We start from the raw sequence: 25,881 nt of genomic DNA on the forward strand, positions 1-25,881 counted from the left end.
ATACCAACATCCAGTTCCCCTAATCATTTTCCCCAGTACACTCAATTTTTTAAACTTTATTCAGATCTTTCATATGCCTTGTGCAAAATCCCATTAAAAAATAAAAACAAATAAATATGGGACACCTGGGTGGCTCAGTGGTTGAGCATTTGCCTTTGGCTCAGGGCATGATACCGGAGTCCTGGGATTGAGCCCCACGTTGGGCTTCCTGCATGGAGCCTGCTGCTCCCTCTGCCTATGTCTCTGCCTCTCTCTCTGTGTGTCTCTCATGGATAAATAAATGAAATCTTTTAAAAAATATGAGATACCGGGATCCCTGGGTGGCACAGCGGTTTGGTGCCTGCCTTTGGCCCAGAGCGCGATCCTGGAGACCCGGGATCGAATCCGACGTCGGGCTCCTGGTGCATGGAGCCTGCTTCTCCCTCTGCCTATGTCTCTGCCTCTCTCTCTCTCTCTCTCTCTCTCTGTGTGACTATCATAAATAAAGAAAAATTTAAAAAATATATTTATAAAAAATATGAGAAACCTCTATAAAAGTCATGAGAGGTGAAGTTATCTCATCTCTTTGTGACACTTTTTTAGAGTTACAGGTGTTCACAGCCCCACAAGGGAGCCCACCCCAGGGTGAACAGCTCCAATTACTAGAGATACATTTTTCCCATTTTTTAATGTGAGAAATCATCTGATTTATATAAAAAACAAAATTTAAAATGATACAAAATATCAATTTCAAAACAAAAAAATGAGTGTATTTAACCATATTCAGCTTGTAACAGAGCAAATGGGTAGGAGGAATAATTGATATGCTGTAGCAAGTTTCTATATGAAGTGATAGCAGAAAAAAATTGGTAAAGGAAGGCAGAGGAACCCTATCTTTTAGGAATTAGAACCAAGAGGCTCCATAGCTATCTGGCATTGGTTCAACATGTTTAGAGAAATGTACATGATGGGAATCCAGGGATCTTCTACATCCTTCATTTAAGGTCCTGGTCAACTGTGGCCACAATGTAACACTTGTGTTGAGTCACTCTATGTACTAAGCATTTTGTGTATGCATAGGCATTGTTCAAATTTTGGATCTTTGGCAGTCCTTAGAGCCAGTCAATACTTTTGCCCCAGTTTCAGTCACTGTGCAGTTATATAAGGGCTTGGCATATAGACAGTTTGTCATTGACTGTACTAAATAAGGTTTGGCTTCAATGGAAAAGTTGATAAAGTTGGATCAACCAGATTGTAGTAAGGTGGGCCAGGCTGTGTCTTATGTTGGAAGATTAAACAGGAAGGATATTGGGGGATTTCTCTTTCCTAGATTGCACTGGCACCTTTCTTTTCTTTCTTTTTATGTTTTAATCTATCCTTCTCTTTAAGCACCTGATCCCAGAGACTAAGCATGAGCTTCATAGTTGCAGACTTTCTTGCTTTCTTTTACTTCCCTGTGTTCATGCCACACTCTTGTTTCTTTTGGAAATGCATTTCCTGACCTGTGCTTCCCTGTAGCCTCTGCTCACTGATACTCATCTCCATAGCTCCTGAGGAAAGACAGAGCTGCCTTCACATTTCTGCAGTAGACAAAGCCATGAGGTCCCCTTCCTTCCTTCTCATTTTGTTCTTGCCTCAAGGATGGCTTCCCTCTCCACCCACCATTACAGGTCTTCTCAGGAATCTTCCTGAGGGAGATTGCTGTAACTTCCTAGGACGCTTGGGCTACATTATAGAGTACCTAGCTACTTTCCCAGATGAGCTCTTAGGTCTTCCTTCTCATGCACAACCTATTTTTTTCCCATTTGCAAATGTCTGCTCTCTATTGCCAAGCATGAGGGAAGTGTTCTTCAGGTGATCTGCTGAATCTCAAGTGAGTGCACCTGTTTGGAGCTCTATACTTGGGTTCCCTCCTACTCCAGCGCACACTGACAACAATGACAACCCAGAAGGAGTAAAGCTCAAGTACAGCTTACATGAGGATGAGGGGTTTGGTGGAAGCATAGATGGGAGACGCCACTGGCTGGAAAGTGGAGGAGTGGAGCAGAGAAGTCATGTTGGTTTAGGTTTTCTCAAACTGGCACTCAAGCTAAGTGTTGGAAGAGGGCTGGCTTCTCACGTAGGTAGGCGTAGGGGTCGCCAATGCAGCTCTGCAGATACTTCCAGGTCCTGTGGACAGCCCTGTGGGGATTGTGCTCCTCTGCCCCTTTAGAGTACAGTGTGCCTGTGCTTTACTTTAGCTAATGAAACGGGAGTGGCAGTGCATGTAGCACTTGTAAGTGGAAGCTTTAAGAGCCAGCACGGGAGTTGTTGTACACTCCTCTTCCTTTTGCCATGGAAACAAACAATATTTCAGATAGCAGCTGTTCAATGGGAAAGATACAAACTTTGGTTTGTAAATCACTGAGATGATGTTACTACAGCATAACCTCACTGGAGCTGATGAGTACAGAGGGATGAATGTTAATGTGGATGAGTTGCCCTTCATTGTGTCTGGGCTTCATCATCAGCTTGGGCCTGGCTAATGCTTGCTAAACTTGCATAGATAGTTTCACTCTGCCTTCTTGTATCTCACAGCTACTTGGTTCTCAATGATCTTCAGCTAGAGATTTCTTTGGGGGAATCAGATGTTGGAGGGCATGAGTCTACCTCTCCTGTCACTTACTTTATTTTGGGGGCAAGGGGACCAGTTACCTGAAACACAGTTGCACTGGCTCATGGTGCATAGGGGCCGGGGGTGCAGGGAGGGTAGGAGGAGGGGTGGATAGGTAGGTCCCTAGATAGCCAGGGCAGAAGCCAATGTTGGCCTGTAGGCTGTTGCTAAGGGCGAGCCTCTGAGCCAAGGCTGTGGGCCTTTGATGGGAAACCCTTCAAGTCAGAGAAGTCAGGGCTCATATGGGGAGACTTGGAAGGTTCCCGGTGTAGAAAGCAGCCTCAGCCCTGAGTCTATCCTTGATGTATGCTGTGCTCTTCCTTCTTAGTGGATTCAGGGTGAGGTTAATTGCACTGTGGAAACTAAAGAGTGTCTTCATCCGAAAAATAGGAAATGTCAGCAAAAACATCTAGCTCGTACTCTTTCTCCCCAATTAGCATCCTGCCTATGACCAGTTAATCTCCGGTTTGTATGTGGAAACATGCCATGGATTTCTCGTCCTTTTTTTCTAGATTTTTAGTTCCTCTCAAATTCATCCCCCAAATGACTGGTTATCTCTTAAAGGCAGAGGGGGACATCATGAGAGACAGGGGTGCTGTTACCATGGAAACGGGAGCAGGCTGTGATGAGCAGGGGCATCTGGCTTCCTCGTTGGGCTGCTGGCCTCACTGAATACTCAATCACTGCTGCACTTCCTCTTGGCTGTCCTGTGGCTCTGACGGGATCATATCAATCAGCAGGGCTTTTGTTTCCACAGGTACAAGGAGAGCACCTGAACAGAATCCCGATGTCCCTGCCCCTGCCTCCCCATGATCTTTCTCACTGCGCTACTTCTGCTCCAACAGGTCTTTATTTTGCCATAGCTGAAGAGAAAGCAGTCTTGCTCTTAAAGCCTTTTATTGCTCTTGGGGTTGATCATAGTGTCTCTGAAGCACGAGAGCAGTCATTTCTGGCCTTTGGTGTCTACCATTTCCTTTTACACCATTTTACTTACTTTAATGGACTCCTGGGAAAGGTTTTCCCATCATCATCCGAGATCTGCTTCCTATTTCCCATCCAGCTCATGGCCGGCCAGCCAAGTCCATTACTGTCCCCTGCCCACATGAGGGCCGCCTGGCCCCTGCTGTGCTGGGAAGCATGCAAGGGCTCTTCACGTCTCTGGGAGTAAAACCAAGGATTCCTACATTGACTAAAGGTCCCACGATGATGTGCCTCCCCCTTCTCACCCTGTGGGCCTCCATGCTGGCCCCTCCATCTGCTGGAATGTTCTCCCCAGGTGTCCTTCAAGGCTTTGCTGCAGTGTTACTTTCTCAGTGACATCTACATTGCCCAATCTATTTAAGATTGTAGTTCACCCTTCTCATCACTCCTCATAGTCCCAACTCACCTTCCAGCGTGTTGTATGAGTAATTTTCTTTTTAGGCCTGTTTTATTATTGTCCCTCCTCGCCACCCCCATAGGAATACTGGCTGAACTAGTATAAGGATCTTTGGCTGATTTGTTCTCTGATGCATCCAGGCACCTGGCACAGGGCCTGGTAGGTACATCCATGGTTCTCCGTGAATATTTGTCGAACAATGAGTGAGTGAATAGCATCCTACCTGAAAAGTCTCTCTTTGCTTCTGTCTGAATAATCAAGTTCCTTTAACTTTAGTTCTCAAAATTTCTTTTGAAATTGAAAGATTCTAGAATTAGTGCCCTGAACATTGTATGCGGCTGCTTACAACTGTCTGAAAATTAATCCTCTCCTTTTTGGGATTTCATGTATTGTTTGATTCTGAACATGTTCTTCCTGATGGTCCAACATAAGTCTATGCTGAGAAGATAAAACAGTTTTTAGGGAAACAGTAGGATTTACTTTGGGAGGACCTGCTTAAAATGTCAATAGTTAGCATTTGTAATATTTTGTCTGAAATTTTTAAAAAGTATGAGTTAAATATAAATTTTCTATGTGTGACTATTTTTGCTGAGTTTTTTTTTGTGTGTGTGTGGTTATCAGCAAAAGTAGTAGCAAAGACAGTCCCAATAGGGAAGATGCGGATCATTAAGAAGAGAGTTCTATAAATATAAGAATGTGGTAAGTTGTTTTTGATTAGAAATCTGTATTATCTAATTATCAATTTAAATGAAAGAAAAAGACCACAGCAACTTTTTCCATGGTACTGTGACCATCTCTCTACCTAGCAGGTAGAGAGTCAAATCAGAGTATTTTTGAACTGTGTGTCATTAGAGCAACACTTAAGTTCCCTAACCAAAATGCTCTGTTGCTCTAGAAAAACTGTTTCTGCATTCTGTAATCTGGTGGAAACTGCCTTGGGCTTTAGCTACCTATGATGCCCATTTCTATAATACAGTAGGAGTTACCTGCCATTTAGGAGAGGGCTAAGACAGGAGACCACAACCCCTGTGTAATCCTGACTCAGGTCTGTTCCGCCCAGTGCCCCGCCCAGTGGCCCGGTGGCACGCCCCTCCTGTGGCTCACTCAAGGCTTCACTGACACCCTTTGAGTCAAGTCTCTGTAAATATATTGTGCAAAATGAAGATTTGCAACTTTCATTTCTCTTTCCAGACAGGGTTGGAATGCAGATATGCATTGTGAGCGCTCTTGTATCCACACCAAACTGGGCTGAGCTGTTTAACAACACTGAGGAAGGCATACCAGCTGTCCCCTTGGCATATAGTCTGTGTTGTGGGCACACTTTGAAGGGGTGATTAGAAACCTGCAGGAAGGCTACATCCTTCACCCAAAGGCATGCTAATAAGCATGTAGAGTTCTAGAGTTGTTGGATGACACCAAAGTGCGTGCAATTAGATAAAGATAATGCAACAGATAATAAAGAGATGCATGGCCAGCTCTGATCACTGCATTGAATTAGTCAAAGTGCCTCAGAACGCTTATGGCCAGAGACTCACAAAAGCCCATTTTCTGCTATCGTTACTTAGGGAATAGGAATATGAATTAATGCACCAAAGTTTCAAAGTCCAGCCTCCAGCTCAAGTGCAGGGAGAGAGAAGGGTCTGTGGTGAACATGAAAAGCCACTGCACATCCCCCCACCCGGCTCTCCACACCTGAGAAGACTCAGTGAGCCTTGGATGCCCACAGAGCTGCCATTCACCAGAGAAGCAGCCCAGGCAGGGGTTCCACTCAGCAGGTCCACCTTCCCTCCCTTTGCGTGTCTGAGGAGTCAGAGATGACTCGTGATTTTAGGGGCACGGGGATGATCCCGGTACCTCCACACTCAGCCTCTCATGTGGGAGCACAGTAACCTGCTTATTGTTGGAGACACGCAGATTGCCCAGGACAAGGAATGAGGTCACTGGGTCTTTGGCAGGAGTCAAGAGAGGGAAACCTCCCAGATAAGACATCAGAGCTCAGCTTGGCAAACAGAAGCAGGGTACAGGCGAGCATGGGGAGCAGATGGAGTTCAGCCAGGAAGATCAAGTGTCTCCCTTGAGTGCTGTGTCAGCTGGTGAATGCCCACCTTGACTAGCTCATAGAAGCCAGACCCCAGGCTTTGGTTTGGAGACATCATTTTCCAATTGTGCCTTCCCTGAGTACTAGGGTTTCTAATGAGAGCCACAGGGGTGTGGTGGGGGATGGGGGAGGAACAGGAGACAGAGCCAGTGGAACTTGGCTCCTTCCTTAAAGCAACTGCACCTTTAAAATATGTACTTGTTTATATAAGTTCACATGAAAAAGTATGTTGGTATGACACGAGCTCTTCTCAAGTCACAGCCCAGTTATTCCGTAGATGCAGATACCAGTGTGGCTGCATAAGGAGCTGATGGGACCATTTACAAAAGCTTCACATGTAGAATTCAGTCAAGGACACACCTCACAATCATCACTGCCTGTAGGAGCTGCGTTTTCTTGTTTGGTGGCTGGTGGGTGCCCCCCACTTTCAGTGTCTTCATGGTAGGCAAGGTAGCATGGTGGGCAGGTGCACCTTCCTGGACTCAGACTGCTGGAGCTTCAGTAGTGACTTTATCCACCATTTACTCATCGTTTAACCCCCATAAGTCACTTGCCTGCTTTTGGACTTCAGTTTATTTATAAAACTAGGCAAAGTAGTTATCATATCTTCCTCACCAATTTGTTGTAAAGTTTGAGTTAATACATGAGAAACACTTGGAATATCACCTGGCATGCCATGAATAATTGCAATGGTATGAGGTCCTTATTGCAAGATGCCATTGTTCTGGAAAGGAAGGGCAGGCAGCTGGCATACCTTTAGGGCAAACAGAGGGAAGCAAGAGGTATGGAGAAGGAGGGAACATGGAACCATCCCTCCCCCCTCCCCTGTGATCATATATGCACTGAATATTAGCCATAATTTTGTGTACTTGACACTTACCTGTAATCCTGAAAGGTGGGTTAATTGAGTGATCTGGTTATGACAGTTGAACTGATGGGCTAGTGGTGCCAGAGTTAATCACCATTTCCCTCTGTGCTCCTTCACCCCTACGTGGCATTCCTGGAGGAAACATGAGTGTGAAACAAGACATCCTAAGTCAGGCCCCCCACCCAAGAAGGTGGTTGATGAGGGAGTGCAGTCTGATGCCTAGATTAACTCCAAGGGCTGTCATCTCAACACAGAACACAGACTCCTTACCGGGATTGCTCGTGGATCTCCTCTAGGTCCAGGCACTGCCTTAAAATTAAGGTAGGAAAGAGTTGTTGAGAAAATTACTTCTCTTGGAGGCCCTTTTATGATCAAGAACTTGAAATATACATGGTGAGTGCTCAGTACAGTGGTCAGAACAAGTCCAAGTAGAAGTCATGCAAGAATCACTGCTGAGACAGCTGGGAGGCCAAGGGAGAATGTAAACAGGTAGTTCAGCCTGAGAATTCCTAACAGGAATCCCTGGCAGGCATGGCCTCGGGAGCCAGAGTGGAAAAGTGTAGGAAACAGAATGGAAATGACCAGCTATGGATTTGACTACAGCGATCTTAAAGACAACAAACATTCTGTGAACAAAGGTCTTAAACCATTCCTCAGAGCGTTTCTCAAAAGCTTCAGCATAAATGCCTCACTTTTAATGACCTAACTCTCTATTAGCAATTATGTCGACAATGTAATGAAGTGGATGTTTTCATTTAAGACATCCCGAAGTCCCTTCAGGCTCCCAAAACCAGGCAGTTGGCCACCGAGTGTATCAGCTGTCTCCTCACTTGCTGTGATTTTGAAGCTCAAGTGGCACACTCTTCTCTCCCCAAAATGAAACAAACAGAGTCAGCATTTTACTCAGGGAGTCTTTGGAGAGTTTTCTACAAACTCAGAGATCTTTGGGATCAAAATACCCTGGAATTGGCTCATGGAGTCAGTGAAAGCCCTGGAAAGGTATCTTGTACCGTAAAATGCTTGATGGTCAACCCTACTACATCAAACAGTGGAGTGTCGGCATGTGTGCATGAGCAACTGAGTCTGCCACCCACTCACTGTTCAGGAACCGATGAACCTAGAGTGTTCCGGGAAGACCTGGTGGCGTGTCTGGTACCCGTTTCACTGTCTGGGTCAGTGTTACTCAAGGTTAGTTGCCTTCCAAACACTGGCATTCACAAAGAAGGGCCTTCTCAAGGAGGCATGCATCAAAATGCTTCAAGAACAGATAGACATCTAGGGAAAAACTGATGAAAAATCTCTGGTTGACCCAGCTCACTTAAAGGCAAGATGCAAACTTCAGTGACGCCAGGCTGGAAAGAGAAGGGAAAAATCTGTGTCCATCTTTGGAAAAGGAGTTCTGACAGCCTTGCTTTTAGGGATGAGGGTAGCCCATATTTCCTTTAATGACACAATTCTAGCTCGACATTGAAAAGTCTGAGCACATCTGATTGTTCTGAATCATCAGCTCTTGGCATGTTTCCTAGTCTTCATTGCTCCAGGACTGGCCTCTTCTCACATTCATGGAGCTCAAACAAAATCTGGTGACTGATAGAATATAAAGTTTCACTTAAAAATACAGTTATGAATAATCTAATTTAATCTAATTCTTTTAACGTCAGTAATATGTATATATATTTAACTGTCAGCTTTATAGCCCCTTTGAAATGAGATTGGGCCTTTGCTCACACAGACCTCAAGGGAAACCACACATGGAGATCTTCCACCTGTCCTTTAAAAATTTCTGCTTGTGCAAACAAACAGTCACGGCTAAAAAGTTTGGGAAACACTGAATTCTTAAAGCCCACCTTATTTGCTTTAAATATAAGAATTCCACACCGAATGTTAGCACCTAAAGTAGATGTGTTTATGGCAGGATTTCTCACTTGATTGCATCAGTCTGAGGCAGCGGCTGTATTTGGGAGGTGGAATATGTGTCAGGAGGAGGGGCTGTCCTTCTCTGGCTCCCGTGAACTCCTCTGGTGACTTGACATCACACCCAGGTTAAGAAGTCAGCCTATCTCTGACAGTACTAATTTTCTGTAGCTGCTGTGACAAAACACTACAAACTGGGTGTCTCAGACCCGTAGACACACACCACCTCACAGTCCTGGAGGTCCCAAATCTGAAATCAAGGTGTCAGCAGGCCTGGGCTCCCTCTGGAACCTCCAGGGGGGACCCACTCTTGCCTCTCCCCTCTGCTGGACAGCTACTGTGCTGGAAGCTTTTAAGGGAGAGAGCCTCTATTTTTGTCCCCTCTTCCTGAAAGCCACCCTAATCCCTTAATCTCTTTGATGTCACTATGACAGGCTTCTAGGACACCTTTTGTGCATGGTTTTTGAAGCATTTACTGCACCTCAAACAAAATTGTCTGTTTTTAATTTCTTTTCCACTGGAATCTGAGCTTCTGAAAGACAAGGCTTGGGGCATGGGCCTTCGGGGGCCAGAGGAGGGTAGGAGAAATACGTGTCCTGATCACTCCTAGCACCTCCAGGATCTAACCCTGTGCCTCTGTGAGGCTGTGACTCAGAATTGGTCTTGTCTGCCTCTGCGTGCCATTCTATTTATTCATTATTTCCCCTAACAAGCAGTCCAGGATGGAAATGAGGACATAAATGATGCATTCCCAAGGCCAAACATGAAGAAGGAGAAAACTCAGGAACAGCCTCCTCAAAGGGCACCCCCAAAGTCGCTGGCATTTCTACATTATTCATTGTCTCCTTCCCAGACACCTCATTTCATGCTGTGACCAATTTAAAAGAAATGAGGTTATTTTTAAGATGTGTCCTTTCAAAAAGCAACAGCCAGATCTCCCTCGGGGTTTCCAGTTTCTTCCCAGGCAGTGGATAAAATCCGTGTTTGGGGACAATAAATAAAAGGGAAGAGTTTATCTGGGAAAGAAAGAAATGTAAAATGTCACGAGACATTAAAAGCAGCACTGCCTTGCCACACTTCTTGTCCGGTCTGTCAAATGAGTAAGTGTACACCTCGGGGAACGTTTCCTGCCACAGGTTTGCTTTCCCAAGATGCTTTCCCAAGATTTCAGCTGTCGGCTGGGACTCAAGATCCATGTTTGTGGCCTGGCTTGTGGCATGGCACCTCTCGGGGCAGCTGCTCCATCTGAAGCCTCATTCCATGGGCCCTGCACCTCAGCCACCTGAACTCCTGGTTTTTCCTCCAGCATCTCGTGTTCTGTCTGGCCTCCACACCTTGGTGTGCATGGTTGTTTCCTGTCCCTGTTCCTTTCCACGGCTGGAAAACTCCTAGTCACCCTTCCTTGCTGATGGATCACAATCACCCTTCCCTCCTGATGGATGGCCAGCACAGGTGCCGAGTTCCCTGCAGGGTGAGTTTTGGAGATTGGGGATAGGATAGCTCAGCGGTTCCATCCTCTTTGCTCCATGCAGTAGGAATTGTACACGAAGTGTCCTCACCAAAGTAATTTCTGCATACGTCTGGTCTTGTCACTGGGTCAGAGACCTTCAATTGCAAGGGCCTGTCATATTCCCTTTGGAACCCCTTGTGTTTGAAATAGAGCACGCATACGTGTTTGGAATGTGGGCAGAACGTTGTGACCTGGTGGAAGATACACGTTTCTTTAATAATTTATAAAATGTCAGCACCTCTCTGCTATATGAAATAGAAAATCATCAGAACTAGTAGAGCTGTAGGTAAAGGTGACTTCCAGATCACTAGTCCAGTCCAGACACTGGCAGACTTGTCTGGAAGAGCCAGATCATGAACGGTTTCAGCTTTGCGGGTGACAGTCTGTCACATGCACCGCACCCTGTGGGGGTGGCACAAGGGCAGCTGTGGACAATGAACAGGTGTGGCTGTGTTCCAGCAATGCTTCATTCATGAGGTCAATGGGCAGGGTTAGCACGTGGGAAGCAATTTGCAGACTCCCGAGTCAGAAGAGGCAGAGAGCGTCAGCATAGACATGGTGTCACTTGTCTGCAGACCCAAGATGAGCTAAATCAGCCATATAGTAGGAAAATAAACCCAAGGGCTTGGAGCCATCTCCGGATCACACCCAGTGGCCCAGACAGTAAAGAATCTCGCAGCGGATGCGTCCTGACCAGAGGTGGAGCCGCCTCGGAGGCTGGTGGCCAGGGCGGCTGCAGAGAGCACCCGTCCAGGCCCTGGACAAGGTTGGTTTGAAAGGCTGCCAGAGGAGAGGGCGAGCGGCAGTCGCGTCAGACAGCCCAGGGGAGGCTCCAGGACTGGGAGATGGAGCCACAGGGTCGACGAGACAAGGGAAGAACCCGAGAGCACGTGCAAAGGGGAGATGCAGAAGGGAGAGCCCACGAGCTGCTCTAACCTGGCGAAGGGGCTCAGCCCAGGGCTGGATGCAGTGAGGAAACGTGATGTGAGAGGCGGGGCGGAGCAACTGGCACAAATACCATCAGCTGGACGCCCGAGTTCCATTTTGGGGAAATCAGATTTTTGTTTCATGTCTACCACGAACATAAGGCATCGCCTTTAAAGGGATGGGGGAACATTTGTCATTTAGGGAGTGTTTTTACGAGGACATATTGATACGGCGCTAACAAGGCACTTTGCAAACCTCTTTAAGTAATGCACCCCAAATGCCCTCATCTGGCTTCAGTAAAAAGCTCAAGGAAGACAAATAATCCAAAGCTTCACTGTGGGCTTCCAGCTCTAGGGGCCATTCCCCCAGGTTGACAGCCACGTGCCTTTTCCTCCCTCTGCACTGTGAAATTCCACTAACCTCCCAAACGTTGGACTGTGCTCTTCTTCCTTCACGAAATGGCTCTGCCTTTGTGAGTCTGTGAGCTTCCTTTGCATTCATTGTGAAGGGAATTTGAGATACTGACATGCCCCAGGGACTTGGTTTCTTGAGGATTGGCCTTGCCTTCCTCCATTCTGCACATTAGCACCTGCAGCACAAGCTCCTGTGACTTGGCTTGGCGCCAGCCCAGGTGAAACCCGTCAACGCTCAAGGGCACCCCTCTTGGATTGGGTCCCTGCGGAGCTGATAGCACTGTTTGGGGGGGGGGGCTCTGAGACTGGCGCTGCCACCGTCCCAGGCGAGGCACAGGATAGCCATCCTGTGGTGTCTGTGCATGGCCGCCTCCGCTGCCCACTCCCTCCACGCCAGCTCCCCAGGTGGATGAGCCAGGTGGAAGGTGTGCAGCTCCCTGAATGCACCCGTTTCTTCCTGCCTGTGGACTTTTACTCTTCTTCCCCTCATGACCATTGCTCTAGTGGTGGCTCACCCTCTTCCAGTTGTGAGTGATGGACACCTGCCAAAGCTACTTACACAAAACAGCCTGAAACACAAGCCACTAGCACCACTGCGACGAAGGCAGTTTATGTGTTTTTTGGAACCGAAGTCATCACTTCTGCTATCTCTGGAACCAGGTGTTCCCAGAACAGAGAAATAAGCCCCCCACCCCTCTGTTGGGCCCTCTGAGGCTGGGCGGTGCACACGTACCTAGGCAGTTACACCCTCTCCAGGCCGATATTTGTGAGTGAGGTAGCATTGGCGGCATGACAGGAAAGGGCACAGTGTTAGGACCAGGCCAGCGGGGACATAGGTAGCCTACCTGTCAGCACTTGGCCCCAGAAGTCCTCAGAGGCACATCAGACAGGGCGGAGCCTGAACAGAATCATGTTCTGCTCCGGGTGGCAGGAGCCCGGGGGCTGGAGATTCTTCTGACCCGCCTGCATGAGGGCTTCTGAGTGGGCACCGGATCTCAGCCTCATACACAGGCAGCGATCATGTACCCCACCTGCCCTGGGCATCCCCAGAACATCCATATTTTAAATGTTGGAAACTTCCATCTTCTTCCAAGGCGCATCTTACTATTTCTGTGATCCCTGGAATAAATATCAACAGTAACCAGGTTCCAACTTGCTTAGGATCATGCAACAGTGCAAGGAGATGGACTCGTCCCTGCAGAGTAGAGCCCTCTGCTGGTCTGCTCGGAACTGGGGCACACAGAACAAATGGAAGGAGATGCTGGGCCCTACAACCCACCAGCTTTCAGATGGAAACAACCACCATGAAAGGCGGGGCAGGAGAACTCATGAGAAAGGGGTCCTCAGGTAGGGCCTGGGAGGCTGTGGAGTTTGGCTCTGCCAGGTGGGAGTGGCAGCAGAGAAAATGAGCAGCATGTGCCAGATGGGACACAGCAGACACTATGCAGGAGAGATTTTACCTATGCATATAATAGACTTTGACCAGCTATCGCCTAGGGCCCAATGCAGGGCTGATGTCATGGGACACAGAAGTGCTCAAGAGTCTCAGTCTGGTGGGAGAGACAGACAAGTGTGCTGGGTATGTCGTAGGAAGAGTCTACAGCGGCACCATCCAAGAGAACCTTCTGTGCTGTTGGAAATATTGTATGTCTGTGCTGTCCATTCTAGCAATAGCTGCATGTGGCTGTCGGGCACTTGGAATAGGCCACGGAATTTTATTTTATATTATTTTATTTATTTTTTTATAAGTGCATTTGCTTTTTAAAAAAATTTTATTTATTCATAATGGGGGCGGGGGGCGCAGAGACACAGGCAGAGGGAGAAGCAGGCTCCATGCAGAGAGCCTGACATGGGACTCGATCCTGGGACTCCAGGATCACACCCCGGGCTGAAGGCGGCACTAAACCGCTGAGCCACCGGGGCTGCCCAAGGGCCACAGAATTTTATTTTATTTTTTTTAATTTTTATTTATTTATTTATGATAGTCACAGAGAGAGAGAGAGAGAGGCAGAGACACAGGCAGAGGGAGAAGCAGGCTCCATGCACCGGGAGCCCGACGTGGGATTCGATCCCGGGTCTCCAGGATCGCGCCCTGGGCCAAAGGCAGGCGCCAAACCGCTGCGCCACCCAGGGATCCCCGGGCCACAGAATTTTAAACTGTAGTTAATCTCTATACATTTAAATTTAAGTGGCCACAGGTGGCTGGTGGCTACCATGTTGGGTATCACAGGCAACAGGATCAGGATGAGAAGTTTGTATTCAAGTAATAGGAAGATACATTGATTAGTCATGTGTTTGAAAACCCCTATATTAATCTCTTTATGAGAGCAGGGGTTCAGCATGTGGCACTCCATGAATAAAACAGTCTTTGCCTTTAAATTTAACACATCACCTTGTCTTATTATTAACTGGTGGAGTATGCAGAGGGCCCTACAGGAGCAAGAAGAGAGACACTTAATTCTGTCTCAAGGGAGCGTTTCCTGGGAGATACGAGTGCCTATGATGACTCTTGACGGATTAATAGCAGAAAACTATGGGAAGGAGAAAGATATTTCAGGCTGAGGTAATGGCCCCTTCAAAGGGACAGGGGTGGAAGGGAGCTCAGTGCACTCAGGTGCTTGGGTGGCCCGAGGAATGGTGTCTGTGGGGCCAAGTGGGCAGAGATGAGTCTCAGTGACAGGCGGGGTGTCCTGGCACTTGGCATCATGGCCCAAGATGATCTTTTCTAGGTGTTGGAAAGTCCTGGCAATTTGAAGCAGATGTGTGTCCATGTCTTCTTTAGGTTTTTTTAAAAAATCATTTCAAGTTCATCCTGGAGGCCAGATGCATAATGTTGGGAGAGGAACTTGGGGCTGGGTAGGCCAACACTCTTGTCAAGATGGCAGCAGGTGCCTCCTAACGGAAGTGAGGGACAGAAGGGCAACCGGGTGGGATCACACAAACTCCAAATGGCGTTTCCTCTGGTTGTGACATGGTGCTGACTTCTGCTGCTCTATTTCCAGGGTTTTATAAATGGCTGTGGTGACCCTGGGAAGAAAGGGGGAAGCCAGAGAAGTATTTAAGAGGCTGAGGAGGAGTGACAGAATTTGATGATAGATTAGATGAGAAATCTCTAATGGTTGTTTGGTTGGTCAGTGTTGTGGACTGAATTGTGCCAAATTTATGTGGTGAAGTCACCCTAACCCCCAATGTGATGACATTTGGAGATGGGCCATTGGGAGGTAGTAGGGGTAGATGTGGCCTTGGGTGTGGGGCCCTCATGAGGAGATTAGTGTCCTTGTAAGAAGAGACCCCAGAGAGCTTGCTCAGTCTCATTCCCTCTCTCTCAGCCATGTGAGGACAGCTTGAGAAGGAGGCCATCTGCAAGCCAGGAAGAGGGTCTTCACCAGAACCCAACCAAGCTGGTACCCTGCTCTTGCACTTCTAGCTTCCAGATCTGTGCGAGAACAAATTTAAGCCAACCGATCATTGTATTTTGTCACAGGAGGTTGAGTGGTCTAATAGGTTTGGGAAAAGGAGACCCCAGGCTGCCCTCAGGGGTGTTGACCTGTGTGCTGAATACAGTGGCCAGTGGGAGGAACCAGCTGGGAGAGACAAGAGAAGCCTGATGTGATGGACCTGGGATGGAGTTTAGGCTTTGGCGTTATTACTCTGTTGGTGATATTTGAGCTATGGGAAGTGAGATCCCCTAGGAGAAACGGGTAGTACAGTGGGAGAAGCTGGCTGTGGACAGACTCAGGATGTTAGAGCGTGTTTGTGTGTATCCCGCAGATCAGAAGCCCAGGCAGGAGGACGCTGCTGTCACAGACTCCAAGGGGAAAACCGCTTTTTTAAAATAAGAAGGTGGCTCTGCACAGGCAAGAGCTATGAAAGCAGAAATGAACCCAGTGCATTTGCATTTGACAGTGGTTGGTGGCCACAGCGCGCATGTTGGCTAGGTTGCCATGACCTAAACAAGGAGACATCACCAACTGGAAAAGACGGGGCTGGGGCGCCTGGGTAGCTCAGTGGCTGGGTGTCTGCCTTTGGCTCAGGGCATCCCAGATCCTGGGATCCAGTCCCGTGTCGGGCTCCCTGCAGGGAGTCTGCTTCTCCCTCTGCCTGTGTCTCTGCCTCTCCCTCTCTCTCTCATGAATAAATAAATAAAATCTTTAAAAAAAATTTTTAAAAAAGGAAGGGGCTTCATAACATCCCAAGGTGAGGCCGGGAGATCAGGAAAAGAGGAACCTGTGAAGGGGTTTCCTGCAGTGATCGGAAGGGACCTCCTGGTGCACAGTAGCAGCTCCTGGCCAGAGCACACAGACCCAGGCAGTGAGGCCAGGAGAGGAGGCTGCCCTTAAGTGAAGGAAAGAATTGACACTTGAGCTTGTTGCTCGAGGAGGGCCCTGTCCAGGGGGCATGGGGAGCCTGGTCTCTTGATTGTCAGACGCTGAGTAAGTTTGGCCACTAGGGACCTAATTCACATCTAATTTGCATCCTCTGAGTTGGGAATTAACCAATGGGAATTGTCAAATCGCAAAGATTTTTTGGTGTCCCCTGTACTTACACGTGCATATGCACATACTCATCCAAGTGAACACGTGTGCATAGATTGGCACACACATACCTCTTTTGTGTGAGAGACAAAAAGACCAGCCACGACAAACATGCCAACCCTAAGATCTCAGGGCCCGTGTGAAGCAAGGCGCTGTGCCGTGTGGTCCTCGTGCTAGGGTCTGACATCAAATGGCAAGATTGTGAAGGGCAAGGGCTGTGTGTCCAAGAGATGTTCCCTAAGATCAAATTCTAGATTATATTCAGCACTGAAAATATGCTCAATCATTGTTTTTTTAGATATATCTTAAGTTAGTAATAAAGCTAAAAACAGAAGACTAAGTGAAGAGGACCGACTTGCTCGGGGTCTCCGGTGTTACGACAATTTGTAAGGGTTGATACCTGGACCCAAATTTGAGAAGAAAGCACATTTTGAAAATGTGAGAAAGATATTTATGAAAGCATTTGGCCCATTATTCATTCGTATCTTGGTACTTCTTTGGAATACGGGGTTGTCACAGACCACTGATCATAATTCTCTTTTAATGATGCCGTGTTTCATAATGAATAAACATTCCCGTGTTTGACAGGGATAGATGGAATAGTAAGTCAATGTTTACTCTGTTTCTCCTTAAAGAGGTGTTTTCTTTCTTGTAGAAATGTAGCTTTGCAAAATGTCTGGTTATATGGAGGACGTAAAAAGAAATCTTTCTCGAATCTGAGGCACCTATAGATTCGGATAGCAGTTCAACTAAGCAGACACCAGGAATTCAGAGGAAGCAGTAAGAAAAGAAGGAAAACCCCTCCCTCCCCCAAATCCCATGCTGGGGACAGGCGGTCCCTGTTGTGGTGTGTCACACTCTGCACAGATGTGCAGCAGAGCCTCTTGGGCAGGTCACATCCTGGCTCTGCCACAAATTAATAACATGAAGGGAAATCTTAGAGCTTCAGCTCACATTTCCCCTTTTATAAAATGAGCACATGAATACATTTATTCACAGGACAGGACAGTTGTGATGTGTCTGTTAATTTACAAAGAAGACCTGAAAACTTTCAGGTGTTTTATGTGCTCACTTACATGACATGTTACTAAGTGGAGGTCTTAGATTTGATGCGCTTGCTTCCAAATTTCCCTTTGACTTCTGCATTTGCTTCTCCTCGGATTTGCTTTCCTTGAAAGACACACTACGGTCATGTAGAATTCTTACAGAAAATAACCAAGGCGGTTCTCTTTATTAAAACCCATTTTAAACCAGAATGGCCCTCTATTGCCAGAAAATTAAAATCAGCATCATAGGGCATTATTCAAATATTTTGGTTAATTGAGAATGTGGGAAATCATATTTGTAGTGTTCATTCACACCATGTCTAATGAAGTGTGTTATCCATGGACCAATCTCTTGAAAATTGGCTAATGAACTATAGTATATAAAGATAATATCATGGAATTAGCGGTAGATATTCTTAATGCTTTTAAACCATCCTTTGTGATAAAATGCAGGCTTCAGATATATACATGACATAGAATAGGAATGTTCTGATATAAAGGCAGTCAAGAATAACATAGTATAAAATAATAGCTTATCTTACATGTGCATGCATGTTATATTTTGCTGATACCGACTCAGTGATCTTGTGACAAATTTCAGTTTGAGAGGCTGAAACAGAGTGAACTAATCGTGTCACTCAGGCTGTACAAGGGTGATCCCTCACAGGGGAGTTAGTTGTACTGGTTGTATTCACTGACTGTTGACATTTGTCTGGGGCTCGCTGGAAAAAGGAGAGAGGAAACATTTGCCATTTGCCTGCTGTGTGCCAGGCGCTTTAATCCAATCTTGTTTTATCCCCATAATAATCCCGTGGGGTAAGTCTTATTATTCTCATTTTTCAAATATGGAAAATATTGAATTATCTCAGAGAGATTAAGTGACCTTCCCCAAACCTCCTAGTTGCAAGAAGCAGAAGCATGATGAGAACCTGGAACCCACGTGTCTTCCCGTCCCCTGGCTCCCACCTCGGAAGATCACACCTTTACCCTTTTCTCCAGCTCCTCAGCATTCAGTAGACTAAAACGAGAGAACAAGTTTACAGAAACCTCCAAACATACATCAAAGTGGAGGGAATTGTTTAATAAACTCGTTATACTCCTTACCCAGCTTTGGACTTGCCAACACGTAGTCAATCCCACCTCATCCATTTTACTGCCACTGTTACCTTGGAGCAAATCCCAAGTATCAGGTAGTTTTTTTTTTTTTTCCACAAAAAATTTTTTATCACCTTATTGGCCCTGGTCTTGTGTGTGTCCCTGTTTTGTGCCAAGCCCTCACACGAACTCTGTTCTGCGATGTCTTGTGGATGAGTGTGTACCTCTCCTTAACAAACAAGAGTGTTGGAGGAATGGGCGGGGTTTCCTTCTTTCCTTAACATCCCTCAGCATTGCCAGGGAAACTCCAGCAAGTGACATTCATCTGAAAATTTCGGTCCTTGAACACAGAAAGATCAGCAGCCTGAAGCCAGCAAATATCCCCTCCGTAGCTCAGTTTCCATCCACAGCCTGCCGTGCATGTGGATGGAGGAGCAGAAAGAGGGTTCTGTACTAGGTAAGTGTGGACAGCAGAGGGCAGAGTGTACTGAGCGGATTCTGCTTCTAGGCTTAGCACCTGTGCAGTGAGGCTTGAAGAGGAAAAGCTCAGCCTAGGAGGCAGTATTCCTGGGCCGGAGACAGGAATGATTAGGTGGGGGAGAACTGGCCAGACAGAAGGGCTTGCATCAGCCTCACATCCTCCGAAGGCCCCTGCAGTTCTGCACATCATTTTCAAGATTTTCTAGAGAGGGCTCGTTTGTGAAGAATCAGAAGCTTCTCGATGGTGTTTGTTTATGTCACAGTAAACAGAGGCCTGACTGTTCCGATCATGCTGACAGCATGCCGAGGAGCGCTCAACAGAAACCTCCTGGGCTTCACTCACACCTAAGGGAATAATTCTGAGGAATAGGCAGGATTTGATTCCATTAAGTCCTGGAAAGCTCTCTGACTGTGCACTTGTAGTGTGGGGGTCTGCCCTCCTTGTAGGCAGACTCCTGGGTCCACCAGGTCGTTGTCCACAGTATCACCCTCCCAGCATGGCAGGAAGCATGGGAAGAGGGCAGGAAGCTGCCTTCCCGGAGACGGTTGGCTATCCCTGGGCTGTTGCTTGCCAGTATAGTGTTGTTGTTTTGCACTGTGTACCAAGGGCTGCTGGGCTGTACTGAGTCTGATGTGGGTACGAATGGCCTATAAGCTGCACTTCCTTACTTAGGGGACTTGTCCAGGTGCCATGCTCAGGTGCTCAGGGGTGTGGATTTGGTTCCGGGTGGGCCAGTCGGTGCAGATGAAGAACCACACCTGGTGGAAATCAGCCCAGCTCTGACTCCCATCTGCACCGTACACGACTGCTCTTCTCCTGGAGACTCCAGGCCGGGACAGGAGCTCTGGGGGCCGCTTGCTCATGGGCCCTGCCAGTAACAGAGAGACCTGATGGTTGTGAGTGGCTGGGGGAGCATCCATTGGCTTCCCCTTGAGCCTCCTGCCTCTAGCTTGTCACCATTATGGGCTCACAGCTGCAGATTAGACACCTCAGTGTGGCTGCACTCAGCTTCACAGACTAAGCTACCCCTCTGCCATCTCTCAGGTCCCTAAAAGGAAGAGTTCAGATGTGCAATTGTAAGTGTGACGAGCATGTTCCCCCCAGCCAGGGCCCTGCTCCGCTCACAGGACCACATGGCACTGCTCTTCAGTGATCCAGGCTCTTTGCCTTGTTCTCTGATCTTCCATGGTCTCCTGCCCTCTGCCCATCTTTGCCCTCTTCCCTCTGACCAGAATGGCCGTTCTTTGGTGAACTCCTACTGGCCTGCCTCCTTCTCTCCTAAATCTGTGCCTGAAAGAAAGTATTTTCAGAGCCTCCGCTTTCTCTACTGTCTATGATCTCTTGGCTATTCTATAATAACACCTTTGTTTTGTGCAGTCATTTGTTTGCTTTAGTACCAGCCATGCCTGCCAGCCTGTGAGAATCTCAAGGGTGAAGACTGTCATATTTCTCTTTGCACAAAATAAGTGCTCAATGCAAATTGCCATGAATAACTGGGTGGATTTCAGTGAAGGTTCTAATATGTAAAGGTACTTGTTGGGAATAAGACCTTTAGTTTTGGCTGCAAATTCCCCAGCACTCGTTAGATCTAGTTCTTGGAGTTAGATAAGGATCCTAAGGAGAAACTGGTGTTCATGGATGGGAAAACCATCTACTCTTATTTAACCAACCAACTACTCTTATTTAACTAACTAACTACTCTTATTTAACTAAATCTTTTTTAAGATTTTATTTATTTATTCATGAGAGACACAGAGAGAAAGAGAGAGACAGAGACACAGGCAGAGGGAGAAGTAGGCTCCACACAAGGAGCCCGACTTGGGACTTGATCCCGGGTCTCCAGGATCACACCTTGGGCCGAAGGTGGTGCTAAACCGCTGAGCCATCCAGGCTGCCCAAATGTTATTATTTTTAAAAAATGTCAGTTCTATACCAATTTTTCATAAGTCAGATTGTCTTAATAAAAATGTTGATTTTTTTTAAAAGTAAGTCTCAGAAAAATAGGGATTATCTAGGGAAAGAGAGGTGTGTATGTGTACCTATAATTGGATAAAAATGCATAGGTAGAGACCTGGGGATGTATAAACCCAACAGACACCCGTGGTAACCCTCGGGGAAGTAGGGCAGGGAGAATGAGGGTAATATTTTTTAATTATCTGTATTGCGTGAATAGTTAATTTATGCACATTAGTTCATGAATAAAGTAAGTTGGACAAATAGCATGGAGGCATGAATCAAAGACAAACCATGACAATCAAGAAGAAATTTCTGTCTTCCTTGATGCCAAGGCTTACTCTAGGTCCTTAGTATTTTTTTTTTTTTAAATTTTTTTTTTTTTATTTATTTATGATAGTCACAGAGAGAGAGAGAGAGAGGCAGAGACACAGGCAGAGGGAGAAGCGGGCTCCATGCACCGGCAGCCCGACGTGGGATTCGATCCGGGGTCTCCAGGATCGCGCCCTGGGCCAAAGGCAGGCGCCAAACCGCTGCGCCACCCAGGGATCCCGGTCCTTAGTATTTTTGATCACTGTGCCCAGAGAGGTGTGGGGCTAGACCATATCCACCAGGGGATGAAACAGAAGTGGCCACAACAGTGCACGTTATGTCATTCCTACTATGTGCCAGGTTCTATTTTAAACAATTTTCAAACATAAATTCACTTAATCCTTATAACCACCCGTGAAACAGAATTTATAGCTCCTATTTAACGCTCTAGGAAAACTGGGAAAAGAGAGGTGTAAAAGGCCAACAATGAATGAGTTATTGGCTTAAGAGAGAAGTGTTGTCAAAAATCGATGGGAAAAATATTATTTCATAAATATAAATTGTTTATTGATATAGAAAAAATAAAATTAGTTTCCTTCCTCATTCTATACTAAAAAAAAAAGTCCTGAGGGATTAAAGACTAGAGTTTTTTTTTAATGTTAGGAGAATATAGAATGTTTTTATAGAATTGGGCCATGGGGGGACGCTTGGGTGGTTCAGTGGTTGAGCGTCTGCCTTTGACTCAGACTGTTCCCTGGGTCCTGCGATTGAGTCCCACATGGGGCTCCCTTCAGGGAGCCTGCTTCTCCCTCTGTCTATGTCTTTGCCTCTCTCTGTATCTCTCATGAATAAATAAAGTCTTTAAAAAAAGAATTGGTCATGGAAAGATTTTTAAAGCAATATATAAAAAGTATATATCATAAAGGGGAAAAATGAATATTTTTCCACATGATAGAAGATAGGAGAGTGAAAGAGCAAACCACAGACCAGATGAAAATATAGCTGTACATAGAATTGATTTAGAATTAATCTCCAGAATATATAAAATCTGTAGTAATCACTAAATAATAACCTTATAAGAAACTAGGAAAGGTTTCAGATTTGGAAACAGGAATGGCCAGTTAACTTAATAAGAGTCCAGTCTCACTGGTAGCCAGAAAAATGGAAATAAAGATAAACAAAGTGTATATTATATTTAAAAAATTGTAAGGTATCTGAAAGAAAAACAAAGGTGGATATAACCACAAATCCAGATTTCAGATTATATTACTGAACTGTAGTGTTCAAAACAGTATGGTACTAGCACAAAAATAGACACATACATTAATGGAACAGGATAGAAAGCCCAGAAATAAACCCACAATTATATGGTCAATTAATCATAGACAAAAGAGACAAGAATATGCAATGGGAAAAAGACAGTCTCTTGAATAAATGATGTAGGGAAAACTGGACAGCTACATTGAAAAGAATGAAATTGGACCACTTTCTTACACCATATACAAAAATAAATTCCAAATGGCTGAAAGACCTAAATGTGAGACCTGAAACCCTAAAAATCCTACAAGAGAGCACTGGCAGTAATTTCTCTGACATCAGCCGTAGCAACATTTTTCTACATATGTCTCTTGAGGCAAGGGAAACAAAAGCAAAAATAAACTACTGGGACTACATCAAAATAAAAAGCTCTTGCACAGTGAAGGAAACAATAAACAAAAGTAAAAGAAAATCTGCAGGATGAGAGAGGATATTGCAAATGACGTATCTGATAAAGGGTTAGTATCCAAAATATATAAAGAGCTGAAACAACACCAAAAAGATAAATAGTCCTGTTAAAAATGGGCAGAAGCCATTTCTCCAAAGAAGCCATCCAGATGGCCAGCAGACACATGAGAAGATGCTCAACATCACTACTCATCAGAGAAAGGCAAATCAAAACTACAATGAGTTACCACCTCACATCTGTCAGAATGGCTAAAATAAAAAACACAAGAAACAATAAGTGTTGGTGAGAATGTGGAGGAAAAGGAATACACTGTTTTTGGGAATGCAAACTGGTGCAGCTACTGTGGAAAACAGTATGGATGTTCTTAAAAGAGTCAAAAAGAGAACTACACTATCATCCAGTAACTCCACTATTGGGTATTTAGCCAAAGACTATGAAAACACTAATTTGAAAGGATACATGCATCCTTATATTTATTGCAGCATTACTGAAAACAGCCAAATTATGGAAGCAGCCCAAGTGTACATCAGAAGATGAATGGATAAGGAAGATATATTCATTCTCTGTCTCTCTGTCTCTGTCTCTGTCTCTCTCTGTCTCTCAATGGAATATTAGCCATAAAAAGAATGAAATGTTGTCATTTGCAACATGGATGGAGCTAGAGAGCATTATTCTAAGTGAAATAAGTCAGAGAAAGACAAATATCATATGATTTCACTCATATGAGTTAAGAAACAAAACAAATGAGCAAAGGGGAGGGGGAGAGAAAAAGAGAGAGACAAACCCAGAAACAGACTATTAACTATAGAGCACACACTGGCAGTCATCAGAGGGGAGGTGAAACAGGTGAAGGGGATTAAGAGTACGCTTACATGATGAGCACTGAGTAATATATAGAGTTGATGAATCATTATATCATATACCTGAAGCCAATATAACTCTGTGTGCTATTTATACTGAAATTAAAGTTAAAAAACAAAAAGCAAAGAAATGAAGTACCGAATGCACACTAGAGTGTGGATGGATATTCAAAACTTATTTTTGAAGGAAGCCAGTCACAAGGCCCACATATCGTGTGGTTCCATTTACATGAACTATCCAGAACAGGCAAATTTAAGGACAGAACATCGACTAATAGTGCCTAGAGCTGGAAGGGATGGAGGTGGGAAAGACAGCTAACGGGTGCTGGGTTTCCTTTTGGGGTAATGGAGGCATCCTAAGATTGGTTGTCTGATGGATGCATAGCTCTGAGTATATCAGAAACCACTGAGCTGTGCACTTCAAATGAAAAAAACTTAAGGCATCTAAAATTTTGATAATATGGACAAAGAGGCATTCACACAAACTATTACAGGTAGGAGAAACTTGTACAATTACCCTTGAAAGCAATTTGCAAGTAACTCAGAGAGTTGAAGTTGTTTGTATATTACACCCAGCAATTCTTCCTGTGGATACGTTCCCTAGACGAAACTGTCATGCCCAAGTAAGAATTAATGCGTGGAAATATTATCTGTAATAACAGGAAACAAAACAACTAAATGATTGTAAATAAAGGAATGCTGTGTCACAGTAATGCATTTAAAACATGGAAAACTATACAGCCATTAAATGAATGATCTAGGTATTTTGGTTAATAAATCTCAAGACATCCCTTGGCAGTATGATAAAAATTACGTAAGTGGTATGATACATCTAGCTCAAATTTTTAAAAGATTTTATTTATATATTCATGAGAGACAGAGAGAGAGAGAGAGAAAGAGAGAGAGCCAGAGACACAGGCAGAAGGAGAAGCAGGCTCCCTGCAAGAGCCCAATGCCGGACTCGATCCCAGGACCCCCGGATCACACGCTGATCTGAAGCCAGATGCTCAACCACGGAGCCACCCAGGTGCCCCCATCTAGCACAAATTTGAGTCATACGGATAGTTATTGCTTATTGATACTGACATGTAAAGAGTAAAACCCTGAAATAAAAAGATGCACACAAACCCCAAGCTGCAGGCTACTGGGGGAGGGAGAAGGGATTCAGGTTGTGGTGGATGTTTGGCCTCAATGATTTAATAAAGTTTTAATCAAAAATATGTATTATTATAAATGCAACCAAACGTTAACATATTAAACCATGAGTGCGTCTTATATTCTGCATATGAATATAATTCTCTATTTTGTAATTTTAAAAAAGTGAAGATGAGTTCTGAAAGAAATACAGTAATGTTCATGGCAAATACTGTTGGTTTCAGTGGGAAGAGGGGGATGCCCCCAGCGTGTGGGGCGGCGTGCGTGTTCAGAGGACAGGGTATGGTGTGGGGGGGCAGGCTCCTGACCATCGGGGGTCGTTCTGAAGCAGCACTGGTACGTGAGAGGCTGATGAGTGCCTGTCAGCTGCCACCAGCCCTCGTGCATCACTTCCTTTCTTCAGGCTCCTTGGGGTCGGCTGGCATGTCACAGGGAGCTGAAAGGGCACAAGCTAGGCCTTGAGTGGAGGATCAAGACCCAGGAACCAGGGACCTACTACTAGTTCTAGGACATGCTAGAATTAAGAGTGTGGCCCTGAGCAGGTCCCTGTATTTCTTGCAAAAGACAAGCAAACCAAGAGATGCACGTGTTGGAGTGGCCAACTTGCCCTGAGTAACTTGCCCTGAGCAACTCACTCCCCCTGCTATGCCAGCTGATTCTTATGTTCCTTCCCTATCTTAAGTCCAGATAATGGAACTTCTGTGCATACACAACTTTGAAAAAAATTCGGTATGTAGGTGAGATGAAATAAAATATAGTAAAATAACATGTCCTCCAGCCTGGAAGCGCTTGGGCCTTCTTCCCCCCCCCCCCCCCGCCCCCAGAGTGTCATGTGCTGCAGTGAGGACATGGAAGCTCACTCCCCCATGCAAAGAGGAAGACTGGCTTCGGATTGGAAATCAAGAAATACGGGACAAGGAAAGAGCAGAACAAACCAAAGCATTGGGATAAGTAATGACAGACTTGTTTGGAAGGTGA

General features: G+C 45.6%; 1 protein-coding gene and 1 pseudogene across 3 annotated transcripts in view; one reads left to right on the forward strand and one right to left on the reverse strand.

The window, feature by feature from the left end:
* Positions 1-25,881, forward strand: part of DPP6 (dipeptidyl peptidase like 6) — a 908,079-nt gene that overhangs the window by 229,431 nt on the left and 652,767 nt on the right. The gene's annotated exons all lie outside the window — the stretch shown is intronic.
* LOC140599483 (rRNA-processing protein FCF1 homolog pseudogene) lies at positions 884-4,023 on the reverse strand (annotated as a pseudogene).

The sequence above is a fragment of the Vulpes vulpes genome, chromosome 7 (assembly GCF_048418805.1).
Source record: "Vulpes vulpes isolate BD-2025 chromosome 7, VulVul3, whole genome shotgun sequence".
NCBI lineage: Eukaryota > Metazoa > Chordata > Mammalia > Carnivora > Canidae > Vulpes > Vulpes vulpes.